We start from the raw sequence: 17,584 nt of genomic DNA on the forward strand, positions 1-17,584 counted from the left end.
CGACAATGCGAGTGGAAACTCTTAATTACTTTGACAATGGAGAGGCATGATGGGTGCGATCATACCAGCACAAATGCACTGGATCCCATCAGAACTCCGAAGTTAAGCGTGCTTGGGCGAGAGTAGTACTAGGATGGGTGACCTCCTGGGAAGTCCTCGTGTTGCACCCCTGTCACTTTTTTCGGCTATCTACCACTTTTTTCGAACAATCTTTCGGTTCTGGAACATCGATGCGAACTGAAACGCACGTTTAGTGCGTCGCCTCCTACGTTTCGGTTCGGATCTTTTTATTTTCTTCCGGATGGTGAATTCAAAGACGTCCGGTCTTTATTATGGCGGGGTGATAGTGTCGTTTGATTCGATAAACGGAATTCGTTCTGACATTTCATTTGCAGTCAAATTATAGCGGGGGTTTGTTTAGATTCAGTGACGTACAGGCTATAGCGGATGAGTGTACTAGTGGATGCGAGTCATGAATCCGGTCGGAAGGTGTTTACTGGCCGTGAGCTACCCTTGGTGCACAAATATCGTTCCGACGATAACTTTTGATCCGCCCGTCAGATCGTGGCGATTCTTATATTGATTCGGGGGTACTCGGGAAGAATCATCGCGCGATGACAGCCCTGGCGGTCATCCGGCTTCCCGACATGCTCGGATCGTCCATCCGGTGTCATCTAGCAGGATTTTTTCGCACTTTCATTTAAACGGACTTCGTACGACAATGCGAGTGGAAACTCTTTATTACTTTGACAATGGAGAGGCATGCTGGGTGCGATCATACCAGCACAAATGCACTGGATCCCATCAGAACTCCGAAGTTAAGCGTGCTTGGGCGAGAGTAGTACTAGGATGGGTGACCTCCTGGGAAGTCCTCGTGTTGCACCCCTGTCACTTTTTTCGGCTATCTACCACTTTTTTCGAACAATCTTTCGGTTCTGGAACATCGATGCGAACTGAAACGCACGTTTAGTGCGTCGCCTCCTACGTTTCGGTTCGGATCTTTTTATTTTCTTCCGGATGGTGAATTCAAAGACGTCCGGTCTTTATTATGGCGAGGTGATAGTGTCGTTTGATTCGATAAACGGAATTCGTTCTGACATTTCATTTGCGGTCAAATTATAGCGGGGGTTTGTTTAGATTCAGTGACGTACAGGCTATAGCGGATGAGTGTACTAGTGGATGCGAGTCATGAATCCGGTCGGAAGGTGTTTACTGGCCGTGAGCTACCCTTGGTGCACAAATATCGTTCCGACGATAACTTTTGATCCGCCCGTCAGATCGTGGCGATTCTTATATTGATTCGGGGGTACTCGGGAAGATCCATCGCGCGATGACAGCCCTGGCGGTCATCCGGCTTCCCGACATGCTCGGATCGTCCATCCGGTGTCATCTAGCAGGATTTTTTCGCACTTTCATTTAAACGGACTTCGTACGACAATGCGAGTGGAAACTCTTAATTACTTTGACAATGGAGAGGCATGCTGGGTGCGATCATACCAGCACAAATGCACTGGATCCCATCAGAACTCCGAAGTTAAGCGTGCTTGGGCGAGAGTAGTACTAGGATGGGTGACCTCCTGGGAAGTCCTCGTGTTGCACCCCTGTCACTTTTTTCGGCTATCTACCACTTTTTTCGAACAATCTTTCGGTTCTGGAACATCGATGCGAACTGAAACGCACGTTTAGTGCGTCGCCTCCTACGTTTCGGTTCGGATCTTTTTATTTTCTTCCGGATGGTGAATTCAAAGACGTCCGGTCTTTATTATGGCGAGGTGATAGTGTCGTTTGATTCGATAAACGGAATTCGTTCTGACATTTCATTTGCGATCAAATTATAGCGGGGGTTTGTTTAGATTCAGTGACGTACAGGCTATAGCGGATGAGTGTACTAGTGGATGCGAGTCATGAATCCGGTCGGAAGGTGTTTACTGGCCGTGAGCTACCCTTGGTGCACAAATATCGTTCCGACGATAACTTTTGATCCGCCCGTCAGATCGTGGCGATTCTTATATTAATTCGGGGGTACTCGGGAAGATCCATCGCGCGATGACAGCCCTGGCGGTCATCCGGCTTCCCGACATGCTCGGATCGTCCATCCGGTGTCATCTAGCAGGATTTTTTCGCACTTTCATTTAAACGGACTTCGTACGACAATGCGAGTGGAAACTCTTTATTACTTTGACAATGGAGAGGCATGCTGGGTGCGATCATACCAGCACAAATGCACTGGATCCCATCAGAACTCCGAAGTTAAGCGTGCTTGGGCGAGAGTAGTACTAGGATGGGTGACCTCCTGGGAAGTCCTCGTGTTGCACCCCTGTCACTTTTTTCGGCTATCTACCACTTTTTTCGAACAATCTTTCGGTTCTGGAACATCGATGCGAACTGAAACGCACGTTTAGTGCGTCGCCTCCTACGTTTCGGTTCGGATCTTTTTATTTTCTTCCGGATGGTGAATTCAAACACGTCCGGTCTTTATTATGGCGGGGTGATAGTGTCGTTTGATTCGATAAACGGAATTCGTTCTGACATTTCATTTGCGGTCAAATTATAGCGGGGGTTTGTTTAGATTCAGTGACGTACAGGCTATAGCGGATGAGTGTACTAGTGGATGCGAGTCATGAATCCGGTCGGAAGGTGTTTACTGGCCGTGAGCTACCCTTGGTGCACAAATATCGTTCCGACGATAACTTTTGATCCGCCCGTCAGATCGTGGCGATTCTTATATTGATTCGGGGGTACTCGGGAAGAATCATCGCGCGATGACAGCCCTGGCGGTCATCCGGCTTCCCGACATGCTCGGATCGTCCATCCGGTGTCATCTAGCAGGATTTTTTCGCACTTTCATTTAAACGGACTTCGTACGACAATGCGAGTGGAAACTCTTTATTACTTTGACAATGGAGAGGCATGCTGGGTGCGATCATACCAGCACAAATGCACTGGATCCCATCAGAACTCCGAAGTTAAGCGTGCTTGGGCGAGAGTAGTACTAGGATGGGTGACCTCCTGGGAAGTCCTCGTGTTGCACCCCTGTCACTTTTTTCGGCTATCTACCACTTTTTTCGAACAATCTTTCGGTTCTGGAACATTGATGCGAACTGAAACGCACGTTTAGTGCGTCGCCTCCTACGTTTCGGTTCGGATCTTATTATTTTCTTCCGGATGGTGAATTCAAAGACGTCCGGTCTTTATTATGGCGGGGTGATAGTGTCGTTTGATTCGATAAACGGAATTCGTTCTGACATTTCATTTGCCGTCAAATTATAGCGGGGGTTTGTTTAGATTCAGTGACGTACAGGCTATAGCAGATGAGTGTACTAGTGGATGCGAGTCATGAATCCGGTCGGAAGGTGTTTACTAGCCGTGAGCTACCCTTGGTGCACAAATATCGTTCCGACGATAACTTTTGATCCGCCCGTCAGATCGTGGCGATTCTTATATTGATTCGGGGGTACTCGGGAAGATTCATCGCGCGATGACAGCCCTGGCGGTCATCCGGCTTCCCGACATGCTCGGATCGTCCATCCGGTGTCATCTAGCAGGATTTTTTCGCACTTTCATTTAAACGGACTTCGTACGACAATGCGAGTGGAAACTCTTTATTACTTTGACAATGGAGAGGCATGCTGGGTGCGATCATACCAGCACAAATGCACTGGATCCCATCAGAACTCCGAAGTTAAGCGTGCTTGGGCGAGAGTAGTACTAGGATGGGTGACCTCATGGGAAGTCCTCGTGTTGCACCCCTGTCACTTTTTTCGGCTATCTACCACTTTTTTCGAACAATCTTTCGGTTCTGGAACATCGATGCGAACTGAAACGCACGTTTAGTGCGTCGCCTCCTACGTTTCGGTTCGGATCTTTTTATTTTCTTCCGGATGGTGAATTCAAAGACGTCCGGTCTTTATTATGGCGAGGTGATAGTGTCGTTTGATTCGATAAACGGAATTCGTTCTGACATTTCATTTGCGGTCAAATTATAGCGGGGGTTTGTTTAGATTCAGTGACGTACAGGCTATAGCGGATGAGTGTACTAGTGGATGCGAGTCATGAATCCGGTCGGAAGGTGTTTACTGGCCGTGAGCTACCCTTGGTGCACAAATATCGTTCCGACGATAACTTTTGATCCGCCCGTCAGATCGTGGCGATTCTTATATTGATTCGGGGGTACTCGGGAAGATTCATCGCGCGATGACAGCCCTGGCGGTCATCCGGCTTCCCGACATGCTCGGATCGTCCATCCGGTGTCATCTAGCAGGATTTTTTCGCACTTTCATTTAAACGGACTTCGTACGACAATGCGAGTGGAAACTCTTTATTACTTTGACAATGGAGAGGCATGCTGGGTGCGATCATACCAGCACAAATGCACTGGATCCCATCAGAACTCCGAAGTTAAGCGTGCTTGGGCGAGAGTAGTACTAGGATGGGTGACCTCCTGGGAAGTCCTCGTGTTGCACCCCTGTCACTTTTTTCGGCTATCTACCACTTTTTTCGAACAATCTTTCGGTTCTGGAACATCGATGCGAACTGAAACGCACGTTTAGTGCGTCGCCTCCTACGTTTCGGTTCGGATCTTTTTATTTTCTTCCGGATGGTGAATTCAAAGACGTCCGGTCTTTATTATGGCGAGGTGATAGTGTCGTTTGATTCGATAAACGGAATTCGTTCTGACATTTCATTTGCGGTCAAATTATAGCGGGGGTTTGTTTAGATTCAGTGACGTACAGGCTATAGCGGATGAGTGTACTAGTGGATGCGAGTCATGAATCCGGTCGGAAGGTGTTTACTGGCCGTGAGCTACCCTTGGTGCACAAATATCGTTCCGACGATAACTTTTGATCCGCCCGTCAGATCATGGCGATTCTTATATTGATTCGGGGGTACTCGGGAAGATCCATCGCGCGATGACAGCCCTGGCGGTCATCCGGCTTCCCGACATGCTCGGATCGTCCATCCGGTGTCATCTAGCAGGATTTTTTCGCACTTTCATTTAAACGGACTTCGTACGACAATGCGAGTGGAAACTCTTAATTACTTTGACAATGGAGAGGCATGCTGGGTGCGATCATACCAGCACAAATGCACTGGATCCCATCAGAACTCCGAAGTTAAGCGTGCTTGGGCGAGAGTAGTACTAGGATGGGTGACCTCCTGGGAAGTCCTCGTGTTGCACCCCTGTCACTTTTTTCGGCTATCTACCACTTTTTTCGAACAATCTTTCGGTTCTGGAACATCGATGCGAACTGAAACGCACGTTTAGTGCGTCGCCTCCTACGTTTCGGTTCGGATCTTTTTATTTTCTTCCGGATGGTGAATTCAAAGACGTCCGGTCTTTATTATGGCGGGGTGATAGTGTCGTTTGATTCGATAAACGGAATTCGTTCTGACATTTCATTTGCAGTCAAATTATAGCGGGGGTTTGTTTAGATTCAGTGACGTACAGGCTATAGCGGATGAGTGTACTAGTGGATGCGAGTCATGAATCCGGTCGGAAGGTGTTTACTGGCCGTGAGCTACCCTTGGTGCACAAATATCGTTCCGACGATAACTTTTGATCCGCCCGTCAGATCGTGGCGATTCTTATATTGATTCGGGGGTACTCGGGAAGATCCATCGCGCGATGACAGCTTTGGCGGTCATCCGGCTTCCCGACATGCTCGGATCGTCCATCCGGTGTCATCTAGCAGGATTTTTTCGCACTTTCATTTAAACGGACTTCGTACGACAATGCGAGTGGAAACTCTTTATTACTTTGACAATGGAGAGGCATGCTGGGTGCGATCATACCAGCACAAATGCACTGGATCCCATCAGAACTCCGAAGTTAAGCGTGCTTGGGCGAGAGTAGTACTAGGATGGGTGACCTCCTGGGAAGTCCTCGTGTTGCACCCCTGTCACTTTTTTCGGCTATCTACCACTTTTTTCGAACAATCTTTCGGTTCTGGAACATTGATGCGAACTGAAACGCACGTTTAGTGCGTCGCCTCCTACGTTTCGGTTCGGATCTTATTATTTTCTTCCGGATGGTGAATTCAAAGACGTCCGGTCTTTATTATGGCGGGGTGATTGTGTCGTTTGATTCGATAAACGGAATTCGTTCTGACATTTCATTTGCCGTCAAATTATAGCGGGGGTTTGTTTAGATTCAGTGACGTACAGGCTATAGCGGATGAGTGTACTAGTGGATGCGAGTCATGAATCCGGTCGGAAGGTGTTTACTGGCCGTGAGCTACCCTTGGTGCACAAATATCGTTCCGACGATAACTTTTGATCCGCCCGTCAGATCGTAGCGATTCTTATATTGATTCGGGGCTACTCGGGAAGATTAATCGCGCGATGACAGCCCTGGCGGTCATCCGGCTTCCCGACATGCTCGGATCGTCCATCCGGTGTAATCTAGCAGGATTTTTTCGCACTTTCATTTAAACGGACTTCGTACGACAATGCGAGTGGAAACTCTTTATTACTTTGACAATGGAAAGGCATGCTGGGTGCGATCATACCAGCACAAATGCACTGGATCCCATCAGAACTCCGAAGTTAAGCGTGCTTGGGCGAGAGTAGTACTAGGATGGGTGACCTCCTGGGAAGTCCTCGTGTTGCACCCATGTCACTTTTTTCGGCTATCTACCACTTTTTTCGAACAATCTTTCGGTTCTGGAACATCGATGCGAACTGAAACGCACGTTTAGTGCGTCGCCTCCTACGTTTCGGTTCGGATCTTTTTATTTTCTTCCGGATGGTGAATTCAAAGACGTCCGGTCTTTATTATGGCGAGGTGATAGTGTCGTTTGATTCGATAAACGGAATTCGTTCTGACATTTCATTTGCGGTCAAATTATAGCGGGGGTTTGTTTAGATTCAGTGACGTACAGGCTATAGCGGATGAGTGTACTAGTGGATGCGAGTCATGAATCCGGTCGGAAGGTGTTTACTGGCCGTGAGCTACCCTTGGTGCACAAATATCGTTCCGACGATAACTTTTGATCCGCCCGTCAGATCATGGCGATTCTTATATTGATTCGGGGGTACTCGGGAAGATCCATCGCGCGATGACAGCCCTGGCGGTCATCCGGCTTCCCGACATGCTCGGATCGTCCATCCGGTGTCATCTAGCAGGATTTTTTCGCACTTTCATTTAAACGGACTTCGTACGACAATGCGAGTGGAAACTCTTAATTACTTTGACAATGGAGAGGCATGCTGGGTGCGATCATACCAGCACAAATGCACTGGATCCCATCAGAACTCCGAAGTTAAGCGTGCTTGGGCGAGAGTAGTACTAGGATGGGTGACCTCCTGGGAAGTCCTCGTGTTGCACCCCTGTCACTTTTTTCGGCTATCTACCACTTTTTTCGAACAATCTTTCGGTTCTGGAACATCGATGCGAACTGAAACGCACGTTTAGTGCGTCGCCTCCTACGTTTCGGTTCGGATCTTTTTATTTTCTTCCGGATGGTGAATTCAAAGACGTCCGGTCTTTATTATGGCGGGGTGATAGTGTCGTTTGATTCGATAAACGGAATTCGTTCTGACATTTCATTTGCGGTCAAATTATAGCGGGGGTTTGTTTAGATTCAGTGACGTACAGGCTATAGCGGATGAGTGTACTAGTGGATGCGAGTCATGAATCCGGTCGGAAGGTGTTTACTGGCCGTGAGCTACCCTTGGTGCACAAATATCGTTCCGACGATAACTTTTGATCCGCCCGTCAGATCGTGGCGATTCTTATATTGATTCGGGGGTACTCGGGAAGATTCATCGCGCGATGACAGCCCTGGCGGTCATCCGGCTTCCCGACATGCTCGGATCGTCCATCCGGTGTCATCTAGCAGGATTTTTTCGCACTTTCATTTAAACGGACTTCGTACGACAATGCGAGTGGAAACTCTTTATTACTTTGACAATGGAGAGGCATGCTGGGTGCGATCATACCAGCACAAATGCACTGGATCCCATCAGAACTCCGAAGTTAAGCGTGCTTGGGCGAGAGTAGTACTAGGATGGGTGACCTCCTGGGAAGTCCTCGTGTTGCACCCCTGTCACTTTTTTCGGCTATCTACCACTTTTTTCGAACAATCTTTCGGTTCTGGAACATCGATGCGAACTGAAACGCACGTTTAGTGCGTCGCCTCCTACGTTTCGGTTCGGATCTTTTTATTTTCTTCCGGATGGTGAATTCAAAGACGTCCGGTCTTTATTATGGCGGGGTGATAGTGTCGTTTGATTCGATAAACGGAATTCGTTCTAACATTTCATTTGCAGTCAAATTATAGCGGGGGTTTGTTTAGATTCAGTGACGTACAGGCTATAGCGGATGAGTGTACTAGTGGATGCGAGTCATGAATCCGGTCGGAAGGTGTTTACTGGCCGTGAGCTACCCTTGGTGCACAAATATCGTTCCGACGATAACTTTTGATCCGCCCGTCAGATCGTAGCGATTCTTATATTGATTGGGGGCTACTCGGGAAGATTAATCGCGCGATGACAGCCCTGGCGGTCATCCGGCTTCCCGACATGCTCGGATCGTCCATCCGGTGTAATCTAGCAGGATTTTTTCGCACTTTCATTTAAACGGACTTCGTACGACAATGCGAGTGGAAACTCTTTATTACTTTGACAATGGAGAGGCATGCTGGGTGCGATCATACCAGCACAAATGCACTGGATCCCATCAGAACTCCGAAGTTAAGCGTGCTTGGGCGAGAGTAGTACTAGGATGGGTGACCTCATGGGAAGTCCTCGTGTTGCACCCCTGTCACTTTTTTCGGCTATCTACCACTTTTTTCGAACAATCTTTCGGTTCTGGAACATCGATGCGAACTGAAACGCACGTTTAGTGCGTCGCCTCCTACGTTTCGGTTCGGATCTTTTTATTTTCTTCCGGATGGTGAATTCAAAGACGTCCGGTCTTTATTATGGCGAGGTGATAGTGTCGTTTGATTCGATAAACGGAATTCGTTCTGACATTTCATTTGCGGTCAAATTATAGCGGGGGTTTGTTTAGATTCAGTGACGTACAGGCTATAGCGGATGAGTGTACTAGTGGATGCGAGTCATGAATCCGGTCGGAAGGTGTTTACTGGCCGTGAGCTACCCTTGGTGCACAAATATCGTTCCGACGATAACTTTTGATCCGCCCGTCAGATCGTGGCGATTCTTATATTGATTCGGGGGTACTCGGGAAGATTCATCGCGCGATGACAGCCCTGGCGGTCATCCGGCTTCCCGACATGCTCGGATCGTCCATCCGGTGTCATCTAGCAGGATTTTTTCGCACTTTCATTTAAACGGACTTCGTACGACAATGCGAGTGGAAACTCTTTATTACTTTGACAATGGAGAGGCATGCTGGGTGCGATCATACCAGCACAAATGCACTGGATCCCATCAGAACTCCGAAGTTAAGCGTGCTTGGGCGAGAGTAGTACTAGGATGGGTGACCTCCTGGGAAGTCCTCGTGTTGCACCCCTGTCACTTTTTTCGGCTATCTACCACTTTTTTCGAACAATCTTTCGGTTCTGGAACATCGATGCGAACTGAAACGCACGTTTAGTGCGTCGCCTCCTACGTTTCGGTTCGGATCTTTTTATTTTCTTCCGGATGGTGAATTCAAAGACGTCCGGTCTTTATTATGGCGAGGTGATAGTGTCGTTTGATTCGATAAACGGAATTCGTTCTGACATTTCATTTGCGGTCAAATTATAGCGGGGGTTTGTTTAGATTCAGTGACGTACAGGCTATAGCGGATGAGTGTACTAGTGGATGCGAGTCATGAATCCGGTCGGAAGGTGTTTACTGGCCGTGAGCTACCCTTGGTGCACAAATATCGTTCCGACGATAACTTTTGATCCGCCCGTCAGATCATGGCGATTCTTATATTGATTCGGGGGTACTCGGGAAGATCCATCGCGCGATGACAGCCCTGGCGGTCATCCGGCTTCCCGACATGCTCGGATCGTCCATCCGGTGTCATCTAGCAGGATTTTTTCGCACTTTCATTTAAACGGACTTCGTACGACAATGCGAGTGGAAACTCTTAATTACTTTGACAATGGAGAGGCATGCTGGGTGCGATCATACCAGCACAAATGCACTGGATCCCATCAGAACTCCGAAGTTAAGCGTGCTTGGGCGAGAGTAGTACTAGGATGGGTGACCTCCTGGGAAGTCCTCGTGTTGCACCCCTGTCACTTTTTTCGGCTATCTACCACTTTTTTCGAACAATCTTTCGGTTCTGGAACATCGATGCGAACTGAAACGCACGTTTAGTGCGTCGCCTCCTACGTTTCGGTTCGGATCTTTTTATTTTCTTCCGGATGGTGAATTCAAAGACGTCCGGTCTTTATTATGGCGGGGTGATAGTGTCGTTTGATTCGATAAACGGAATTCGTTCTGACATTTCATTTGCAGTCAAATTATAGCGGGGGTTTGTTTAGATTCAGTGACGTACAGGCTATAGCGGATGAGTGTACTAGTGGATGCGAGTCATGAATCCGGTCGGAAGGTGTTTACTGGCCGTGAGCTACCCTTGGTGCACAAATATCGTTCCGACGATAACTTTTGATCCGCCCGTCAGATCGTGGCGATTCTTATATTGATTCGGGGGTACTCGGGAAGATCCATCGCGCGATGACAGCTTTGGCGGTCATCCGGCTTCCCGACATGCTCGGATCGTCCATCCGGTGTCATCTAGCAGGATTTTTTCGCACTTTCATTTAAACGGACTTCGTACGACAATGCGAGTGGAAACTCTTTATCACTTTGACAATGGAGAGGCATGCTGGGTGCGATCATACCAGCACAAATGCACTGGATCCCATCAGAACTCCGAAGTTAAGCGTGCTTGGGCGAGAGTAGTACTAGGATGGGTGACCTCCTGGGAAGTCCTCGTGTTGCACCCCTGTCACTTTTTTCGGCTATCTACCACTTTTTTCGAACAATCTTTCGGTTCTGGAACATTGATGCGAACTGAAACGCACGTTTAGTGCGTCGCCTCCTACGTTTCGGTTCGGATCTTATTATTTTCTTCCGGATGGTGAATTCAAAGACGTCCGGTCTTTATTATGGCGGGGTGATTGTGTCGTTTGATTCGATAAACGGAATTCGTTCTGACATTTCATTTGCCGTCAAATTATAGCGGGGGTTTGTTTAGATTCAGTGACGTACAGGCTATAGCGGATGAGTGTACTAGTGGATGCGAGTCATGAATCCGGTCGGAAGGTGTTTACTGGCCGTGAGCTACCCTTGGTGCACAAATATCGTTCCGACGATAACTTTTGATCCGCCCGTCAGATCGTAGCGATTCTTATATTGATTCGGGGCTACTCGGGAAGATTAATCGCGCGATGACAGCCCTGGCGGTCATCCGGCTTCCCGACATGCTCGGATCGTCCATCCGGTGTAATCTAGCAGGATTTTTTCGCACTTTCATTTAAACGGACTTCGTACGACAATGCGAGTGGAAACTCTTTATTACTTTGACAATGGAAAGGCATGCTGGGTGCGATCATACCAGCACAAATGCACTGGATCCCATCAGAACTCCGAAGTTAAGCGTGCTTGGGCGAGAGTAGTACTAGGATGGGTGACCTCCTGGGAAGTCCTCGTGTTGCACCCCTGTCACTTTTTTCGGCTATCTACCACTTTTTTCGAACAATCTTTCGGTTCTGGAACATCGATGCGAACTGAAACGCACGTTTAGTGCGTCGCCTCCTACGTTTCGGTTCGGATCTTTTTATTTTCTTCCGGATGGTGAATTCAAAGACGTCCGGTCTTTATTATGGCGAGGTGATAGTGTCGTTTGATTCGATAAACGGAATTCGTTCTGACATTTCATTTGCGGTCAAATTATAGCGGGGGTTTGTTTAGATTCAGTGACGTACAGGCTATAGCGGATGAGTGTACTAGTGGATGCGAGTCATGAATCCGGTCGGAAGGTGTTTACTGGCCGTGAGCTACCCTTGGTGCACAAATATCGTTCCGACGATAACTTTTGATCCGCCCGTCAGATCGTGGCGATTCTTATATTGATTCGGGGGTACTCGGGAAGATCCATCGCGCGATGACAGCCCTGGCGGTCATCCGGCTTCCCGACATGCTCGGATCGTCCATCCGGTGTCATCTAGCAGGATTTTTTCGCACTTTCATTTAAACGGACTTCGTACGACAATGCGAGTGGAAACTCTTAATTACTTTGACAATGGAGAGGCATGCTGGGTGCGATCATACCAGCACAAATGCACTGGATCCCATCAGAACTCCGAAGTTAAGCGTGCTTGGGCGAGAGTAGTACTAGGATGGGTGACCTCCTGGGAAGTCCTCGTGTTGCACCCCTGTCACTTTTTTCGGCTATCTACCACTTTTTTCGAACAATCTTTCGGTTCTGGAACATCGATGCGAACTGAAACGCACGTTTAGTGCGTCGCCTCCTACGTTTCGGTTCGGATCTTTTTATTTTCTTCCGGATGGTGAATTCAAAGACGTCCGGTCTTTATTATGGCGGGGTGATAGTGTCGTTTGATTCGATAAACGGAATTCGTTCTGACATTTCATTTGCGGTCAAATTATAGCGGGGGTTTGTTTAGATTCAGTGACGTACAGGCTATAGCGGATGAGTGTACTAGTGGATGCGAGTCATGAATCCGGTCGGAAGGTGTTTACTGGCCGTGAGCTACCCTTGGTGCACAAATATCGTTCCGACGATAACTTTTGATCCGCCCGTCAGATCGTGGCGATTCTTATATTGATTCGGGGGTACTCGGGAAGATTCATCGCGCGATGACAGCCCTGGCGGTCATCCGGCTTCCCGACATGCTCGGATCGTCCATCCGGTGTCATCTAGCAGGATTTTTTCGCACTTTCATTTAAACGGACTTCGTACGACAATGCGAGTGGAAACTCTTTATTACTTTGACAATGGAGAGGCATGCTGGGTGCGATCATACCAGCACAAATGCACTGGATCCCATCAGAACTCCGAAGTTAAGCGTGCTTGGGCGAGAGTAGTACTAGGATGGGTGACCTCCTGGGAAGTCCTCGTGTTGCACCCCTGTCACTTTTTTCGGCTATCTACCACTTTTTTCGAACAATCTTTCGGTTCTGGAACATCGATGCGAACTGAAACGCACGTTTAGTGCGTCGCCTCCTACGTTTCGGTTCGGATCTTTTTATTTTCTTCCGGATGGTGAATTCAAACACGTCCGGTCTTTATTATGGCGGGGTGATAGTGTCGTTTGATTCGATAAACGGAATTCGTTCTGACATTTCATTTGCGGTCAAATTATAGCGGGGGTTTGTTTAGATTCAGTGACGTACAGGCTATAGCGGATGAGTGTACTAGTGGATGCGAGTCATGAATCCGGTCGGAAGGTGTTTACTGGCCGTGAGCTACCCTTGGTGCACAAATATCGTTCCGACGATAACTTTTGATCCGCCCGTCAGATCGTGGCGATTCTTATATTGATTCGGGGGTACTCGGGAAGATTCATCGCGCGATGACAGCCCTGGCGGTCATCCGACTTCCCGACATGCTCGGATCGTCCATCCGGTGTCATCTAGCAGGATTTTTTCGCACTTTCATTTAAACGGACTTCGTACGACAATGCGAGTGGAAACTCTTTATTACTTTGACAATGGAGAGGCATGCTGGGTGCGATCATACCAGCACAAATGCACTGGATCCCATCAGAACTCCGAAGTTAAGCGTGCTTGGGCGAGAGTAGTACTAGGATGGGTGACCTCCTGGGAAGTCCTCGTGTTGCACCCCTGTCACTTTTTTCGGCTATCTACCACTTTTTTCGAACAATCTTTCGGTTCTGGAACATCGATGCGAACTGAAACGCACGTTTAGTGCGTCGCCTCCTACGTTTCGGTTCGGATCTTTTTATTTTCTTCCGGATGGTGAATTCAAAGACGTCCGGTCTTTATTATGGCGGGGTGATAGTGTCGTTTGATTCGATAAACGGAATTCGTTCTGACATTTCATTTGCAGTCAAATTATAGCGGGGGTTTGTTTAGATTCAGTGACGTACAGGCTATAGCGGATGAGTGTACTAGTGGATGTGAGTCATGAATCCGGTCGGAAGGTGTTTACTGGCCGTGAGCTACCCTTGGTGCACAAATATCGTTCCGACGATAACTTTTGATCCGCCCGTCAGATCGTGGCGATTCTTATATTGATTCGGGGGTACTCGGGAAGATCCATCGCGCGATTACAGCTCTGGCGGTCATCCGGCTTCCCGACATGCTCGGATCGTCCATCCGGTGTCATCTAGCAGGATTTTTTCGCACTTTCATTTAAACGGACTTCGTACGACAATGCGAGTGGAAACTCTTTATTACTTTGACAATGGAGAGGCATGCTGGGTGCGATCATACCAGCACAAATGCACTGGATCCCATCAGAACTCCGAAGTTAAGCGTGCTTGGGCGAGAGTAGTACTAGGATGGGTGACCTCCTGGGAAGTCCTCGTGTTGCACCCCTGTCACTTTTTTCGGCTATCTACCACTTTTTTCGAACAATCTTTCGGTTCTGGAACATCGATGCGAACTGAAACGCACGTTTAGTGCGTCGCCTCCTACGTTTCGGTTCGGATCTTTTTATTTTCTTCCGGATGGTGAATTCAAAGACGTCCGGTCTTTATTATGGCGAGGTGATAGTGTCGTTTGATTCGATAAACGGAATTCGTTCTGACATTTCATTTGCGGTCAAATTATAGCGGGGGTTTGTTTAGATTCAGTGACGTACAGGCTATAGCGGATGAGTGTACTAGTGGATGCGAGTCATGAATCCGGTCGGAAGGTGTTTACTGGCCGTGAGCTACCCTTGGTGCACAAATATCGTTCCGACGATAACTTTTGATCCGCCCGTCAGATCGTGGCGATTCTTATATTGATTCGGGGGTACTCGGGAAGATTCATCGCGCGATGACAGCCCTGGCGGTCATCCGGCTTCCCGACATGCTCGGATCGTCCATCCGGTGTCATCTAGCAGGATTTTTTCGCACTTTCATTTAAACGGACTTCGTACGACAATGCGAGTGGAAACTCTTTATTACTTTGACAATGGAGAGGCATGCTGGGTGCGATCATACCAGCACAAATGCACTGGATCCCATCAGAACTCCGAAGTTAAGCGTGCTTGGGCGAGAGTAGTACTAGGATGGGTGACCTCCTGGGAAGTCCTCGTGTTGCACCCCTGTCACTTTTTTCGGCTATCTACCACTTTTTTCGAACAATCTTTCGGTTCTGGAACATCGATGCGAACTGAAACGCACGTTTAGTGCGTCGCCTCCTACGTTTCGGTTCGGATCTTTTTATTTTCTTCCGGATGGTGAATTCAAAGACGTCCGGTCTTTATTATGGCGGGGTGATAGTGTCGTTTGATTCGATAAATGGAATTCGTTCTAACATTTCATTTGCAGTCAAATTATAGCGGGGGTTTGTTTAGATTCAGTGACGTACAGGCTATAGCGGATGAGTGTACTAGTGGATGCGAGTCATGAATACGGTCGGAAGGTGTTTACTGGCCGTGAGCTACCCTTGGTGCACAAATATCGTTCCGACGATAACTTTTGATCCGCCCGTCAGATCGTAGCGATTCTTATATTGATTGGGGGCTACTCGGGAAGATTAATCGCGCGATGACAGCCCTGGCGGTCATCCGGCTTCCCGACATGCTCGGATCGTCCATCCGGTGTAATCTAGCAGGATTTTTTCGCACTTTCATTTAAACGGACTTCGTACGACAATGCGAGTGGAAACTCTTTATTACTTTGACAATGGAAAGGCATGCTGGGTGCGATCATACCAGCACAAATGCACTGGATCCCATCAGAACTCCGAAGTTAAGCGTGCTTGGGCGAGAGTAGTACTAGGATGGGTGACCTCCTGGGAAGTCCTCGTGTTGCACCCCTGTCACTTTTTTCGGCTATCTACCACTTTTTTCGAACAATCTTTCGGTTCTGGAACATCGATGCGAACTGAAACGCACGTTTAGTGCGTCGCCTCCTACGTTTCGGTTCGGATCTTTTTATTTTCTTCCGGATGGTGAATTCAAACACGTCCGGTCTTTATTATGGCGGGGTGATAGTGTCGTTTGATTCGATAAACGGAATTCGTTCTGACATTTCATTTGCGGTCAAATTATAGCGGGGGTTTGTTTAGATTCAGTGACGTACAGGCTATAGCGGATGAGTGTACTAGTGGATGCGAGTCATGAATCCGGTCGGAAGGTGTTTACTGGCCGTGAGCTACCCTTGGTGCACAAATATCGTTCCGACGATAACTTTTGATCCGCCCGTCAGATCGTGGCGATTCTTATATTGATTCGGGGGTACTCGGGAAGATTCATCGCGCGATGACAGCCTTGGCGGTCATCCGACTTCCCGACATGCTCGGATCGTCCATCCGGTGTCATCTAGCAGGATTTTTTCGCACTTTCATTTAAACGGACTTCGTACGACAATGCGAGTGGAAACTCTTTATTACTTTGACAATGGAGAGGCATGCTGGGTGCGATCATACCAGCACAAATGCACTGGATCCCATCAGAACTCCGAAGTTAAGCGTGCTTGGGCGAGAGTAGTACTAGGATGGGTGACCTCCTGGGAAGTCCTCGTGTTGCACCCCTGTCACTTTTTTCGGCTATCTACCACTTTTTTCGAACAATCTTTCGGTTCTGGAACATCGATGCGAACTGAAACGCACGTTTAGTGCGTCGCCTCCTACGTTTCGGTTCGGATCTTTTTATTTTCTTCCGGATGGTGAATTCAAAGACGTCCGGTCTTTATTATGGCGGGGTGATAGTGTCGTTTGATTCGATAAACGGAATTCGTTCTGACATTTCATTTGCAGTCAAATTATAGCGGGGGTTTGTTTAGATTCAGTGACGTACAGGCTATAGCGGATGAGTGTACTAGTGGATGTGAGTCATGAATCCGGTCGGAAGGTGTTTACTGGCCTTGAGCTACCCTTGGTGCACAAATATCGTTCCGACGATAACTTTTGATCCGCCCGTCAGATCGTGGCGATTCTTATATTGATTCGGGGGTACTCGGGAAGATCCATCGCGCGATTACAGCTCTGGCGGTCATCCGGCTTCCCGACATGCTCGGATCGTCCATCCGGTGTCATCTAGCAGGATTTTTTCGCACTTTCATTTAAACGGACTTCGTACGACAATGCGAGTGGAAACTCTTTATTACTTTGACAATGGAGAGGCATGCTGGGTGCGATCATACCAGCACAAATGCACTGGATCCCATCAGAACTCCGAAGTTAAGCGTGCTTGGGCGAGAGTAGTACTAGGATGGGTGACCTCCTGGGAAGTCCTCGTGTTGCACCCCTGTCACTTTTTTCGGCTATCTACCACTTTTTTCGAACAATCTTTCGGTTCTGGAACATCGATGCGAACTGAAACGCACGTTTAGTGCGTCGCCTCCTACGTTTCGGTTCGGATCTTTTTATTTTCTTCCGGATGGTGAATTCAAAGACGTCCGGTCTTTATTATGGCGGGGTGATAGTGTCGTTTGATTCGATAAACGGAATTCGTTCTGACATTTCATTTGCGGTCAAA

General features: G+C 48.1%; 25 non-coding genes across 25 annotated transcripts; all 25 read left to right on the top strand.

The window, feature by feature from the left end:
- The first annotated feature begins 51 nt into the window (after window positions 1–51).
- On the top strand, window positions 52–170 carry LOC143870426 (5S ribosomal RNA). Its single transcript, XR_013245206.1, has one exon. It is a non-coding gene; the product is annotated as a 5S ribosomal RNA (ribosomal RNA).
- A 597-nt stretch (window positions 171–767) lies between these two features.
- Window positions 768–886, top strand: LOC143870427 (5S ribosomal RNA). The gene has a single exon (XR_013245207.1). It is a non-coding gene; the product is annotated as a 5S ribosomal RNA (ribosomal RNA).
- Window positions 887–1,483: 597 nt separating this feature from the next.
- LOC143870428 (5S ribosomal RNA) lies at window positions 1,484–1,602 on the top strand. The gene has a single exon (XR_013245208.1). It is a non-coding gene; the product is annotated as a 5S ribosomal RNA (ribosomal RNA).
- Window positions 1,603–2,199: 597 nt separating this feature from the next.
- On the top strand, window positions 2,200–2,318 carry LOC143870429 (5S ribosomal RNA). Its single transcript, XR_013245209.1, has one exon. It is a non-coding gene; the product is annotated as a 5S ribosomal RNA (ribosomal RNA).
- A 597-nt stretch (window positions 2,319–2,915) lies between these two features.
- LOC143870430 (5S ribosomal RNA) lies at window positions 2,916–3,034 on the top strand. Its single transcript, XR_013245210.1, has one exon. It is a non-coding gene; the product is annotated as a 5S ribosomal RNA (ribosomal RNA).
- A 597-nt stretch (window positions 3,035–3,631) lies between these two features.
- Window positions 3,632–3,750, top strand: LOC143872964 (5S ribosomal RNA). The gene has a single exon (XR_013247688.1). It is a non-coding gene; the product is annotated as a 5S ribosomal RNA (ribosomal RNA).
- Window positions 3,751–4,347: 597 nt separating this feature from the next.
- On the top strand, window positions 4,348–4,466 carry LOC143870431 (5S ribosomal RNA). The gene has a single exon (XR_013245211.1). It is a non-coding gene; the product is annotated as a 5S ribosomal RNA (ribosomal RNA).
- A 597-nt stretch (window positions 4,467–5,063) lies between these two features.
- LOC143870432 (5S ribosomal RNA) lies at window positions 5,064–5,182 on the top strand. The gene has a single exon (XR_013245212.1). It is a non-coding gene; the product is annotated as a 5S ribosomal RNA (ribosomal RNA).
- A 597-nt stretch (window positions 5,183–5,779) lies between these two features.
- LOC143870433 (5S ribosomal RNA) lies at window positions 5,780–5,898 on the top strand. Its single transcript, XR_013245213.1, has one exon. It is a non-coding gene; the product is annotated as a 5S ribosomal RNA (ribosomal RNA).
- A 597-nt stretch (window positions 5,899–6,495) lies between these two features.
- LOC143873115 (5S ribosomal RNA) lies at window positions 6,496–6,614 on the top strand. The gene has a single exon (XR_013247836.1). It is a non-coding gene; the product is annotated as a 5S ribosomal RNA (ribosomal RNA).
- A 597-nt stretch (window positions 6,615–7,211) lies between these two features.
- LOC143870434 (5S ribosomal RNA) lies at window positions 7,212–7,330 on the top strand. The gene has a single exon (XR_013245214.1). It is a non-coding gene; the product is annotated as a 5S ribosomal RNA (ribosomal RNA).
- A 597-nt stretch (window positions 7,331–7,927) lies between these two features.
- On the top strand, window positions 7,928–8,046 carry LOC143870435 (5S ribosomal RNA). The gene has a single exon (XR_013245215.1). It is a non-coding gene; the product is annotated as a 5S ribosomal RNA (ribosomal RNA).
- Window positions 8,047–8,643: 597 nt separating this feature from the next.
- On the top strand, window positions 8,644–8,762 carry LOC143872965 (5S ribosomal RNA). The gene has a single exon (XR_013247689.1). It is a non-coding gene; the product is annotated as a 5S ribosomal RNA (ribosomal RNA).
- Window positions 8,763–9,359: 597 nt separating this feature from the next.
- Window positions 9,360–9,478, top strand: LOC143870437 (5S ribosomal RNA). The gene has a single exon (XR_013245217.1). It is a non-coding gene; the product is annotated as a 5S ribosomal RNA (ribosomal RNA).
- Window positions 9,479–10,075: 597 nt separating this feature from the next.
- On the top strand, window positions 10,076–10,194 carry LOC143870439 (5S ribosomal RNA). The gene has a single exon (XR_013245218.1). It is a non-coding gene; the product is annotated as a 5S ribosomal RNA (ribosomal RNA).
- A 597-nt stretch (window positions 10,195–10,791) lies between these two features.
- Window positions 10,792–10,910, top strand: LOC143870440 (5S ribosomal RNA). Its single transcript, XR_013245219.1, has one exon. It is a non-coding gene; the product is annotated as a 5S ribosomal RNA (ribosomal RNA).
- Window positions 10,911–11,507: 597 nt separating this feature from the next.
- LOC143870441 (5S ribosomal RNA) lies at window positions 11,508–11,626 on the top strand. The gene has a single exon (XR_013245220.1). It is a non-coding gene; the product is annotated as a 5S ribosomal RNA (ribosomal RNA).
- Window positions 11,627–12,223: 597 nt separating this feature from the next.
- Window positions 12,224–12,342, top strand: LOC143870442 (5S ribosomal RNA). The gene has a single exon (XR_013245221.1). It is a non-coding gene; the product is annotated as a 5S ribosomal RNA (ribosomal RNA).
- Window positions 12,343–12,939: 597 nt separating this feature from the next.
- On the top strand, window positions 12,940–13,058 carry LOC143870443 (5S ribosomal RNA). The gene has a single exon (XR_013245222.1). It is a non-coding gene; the product is annotated as a 5S ribosomal RNA (ribosomal RNA).
- Window positions 13,059–13,655: 597 nt separating this feature from the next.
- On the top strand, window positions 13,656–13,774 carry LOC143870444 (5S ribosomal RNA). Its single transcript, XR_013245223.1, has one exon. It is a non-coding gene; the product is annotated as a 5S ribosomal RNA (ribosomal RNA).
- A 597-nt stretch (window positions 13,775–14,371) lies between these two features.
- Window positions 14,372–14,490, top strand: LOC143870445 (5S ribosomal RNA). Its single transcript, XR_013245224.1, has one exon. It is a non-coding gene; the product is annotated as a 5S ribosomal RNA (ribosomal RNA).
- Window positions 14,491–15,087: 597 nt separating this feature from the next.
- Window positions 15,088–15,206, top strand: LOC143870446 (5S ribosomal RNA). The gene has a single exon (XR_013245225.1). It is a non-coding gene; the product is annotated as a 5S ribosomal RNA (ribosomal RNA).
- Window positions 15,207–15,803: 597 nt separating this feature from the next.
- On the top strand, window positions 15,804–15,922 carry LOC143870447 (5S ribosomal RNA). Its single transcript, XR_013245226.1, has one exon. It is a non-coding gene; the product is annotated as a 5S ribosomal RNA (ribosomal RNA).
- Window positions 15,923–16,519: 597 nt separating this feature from the next.
- On the top strand, window positions 16,520–16,638 carry LOC143870449 (5S ribosomal RNA). Its single transcript, XR_013245228.1, has one exon. It is a non-coding gene; the product is annotated as a 5S ribosomal RNA (ribosomal RNA).
- Window positions 16,639–17,235: 597 nt separating this feature from the next.
- LOC143870450 (5S ribosomal RNA) lies at window positions 17,236–17,354 on the top strand. Its single transcript, XR_013245229.1, has one exon. It is a non-coding gene; the product is annotated as a 5S ribosomal RNA (ribosomal RNA).
- The last annotated feature ends 230 nt before the right edge of the window (window positions 17,355–17,584 follow it).

This window comes from Tasmannia lanceolata, unplaced genomic scaffold, assembly GCF_043159265.1.
Source record: "Tasmannia lanceolata isolate RefF3 unplaced genomic scaffold, GAP_Taslan_0.1 ptg000003l, whole genome shotgun sequence".
In the NCBI taxonomy this organism is placed as follows: Eukaryota; Viridiplantae; Streptophyta; class Magnoliopsida; order Canellales; family Winteraceae; genus Tasmannia; species Tasmannia lanceolata.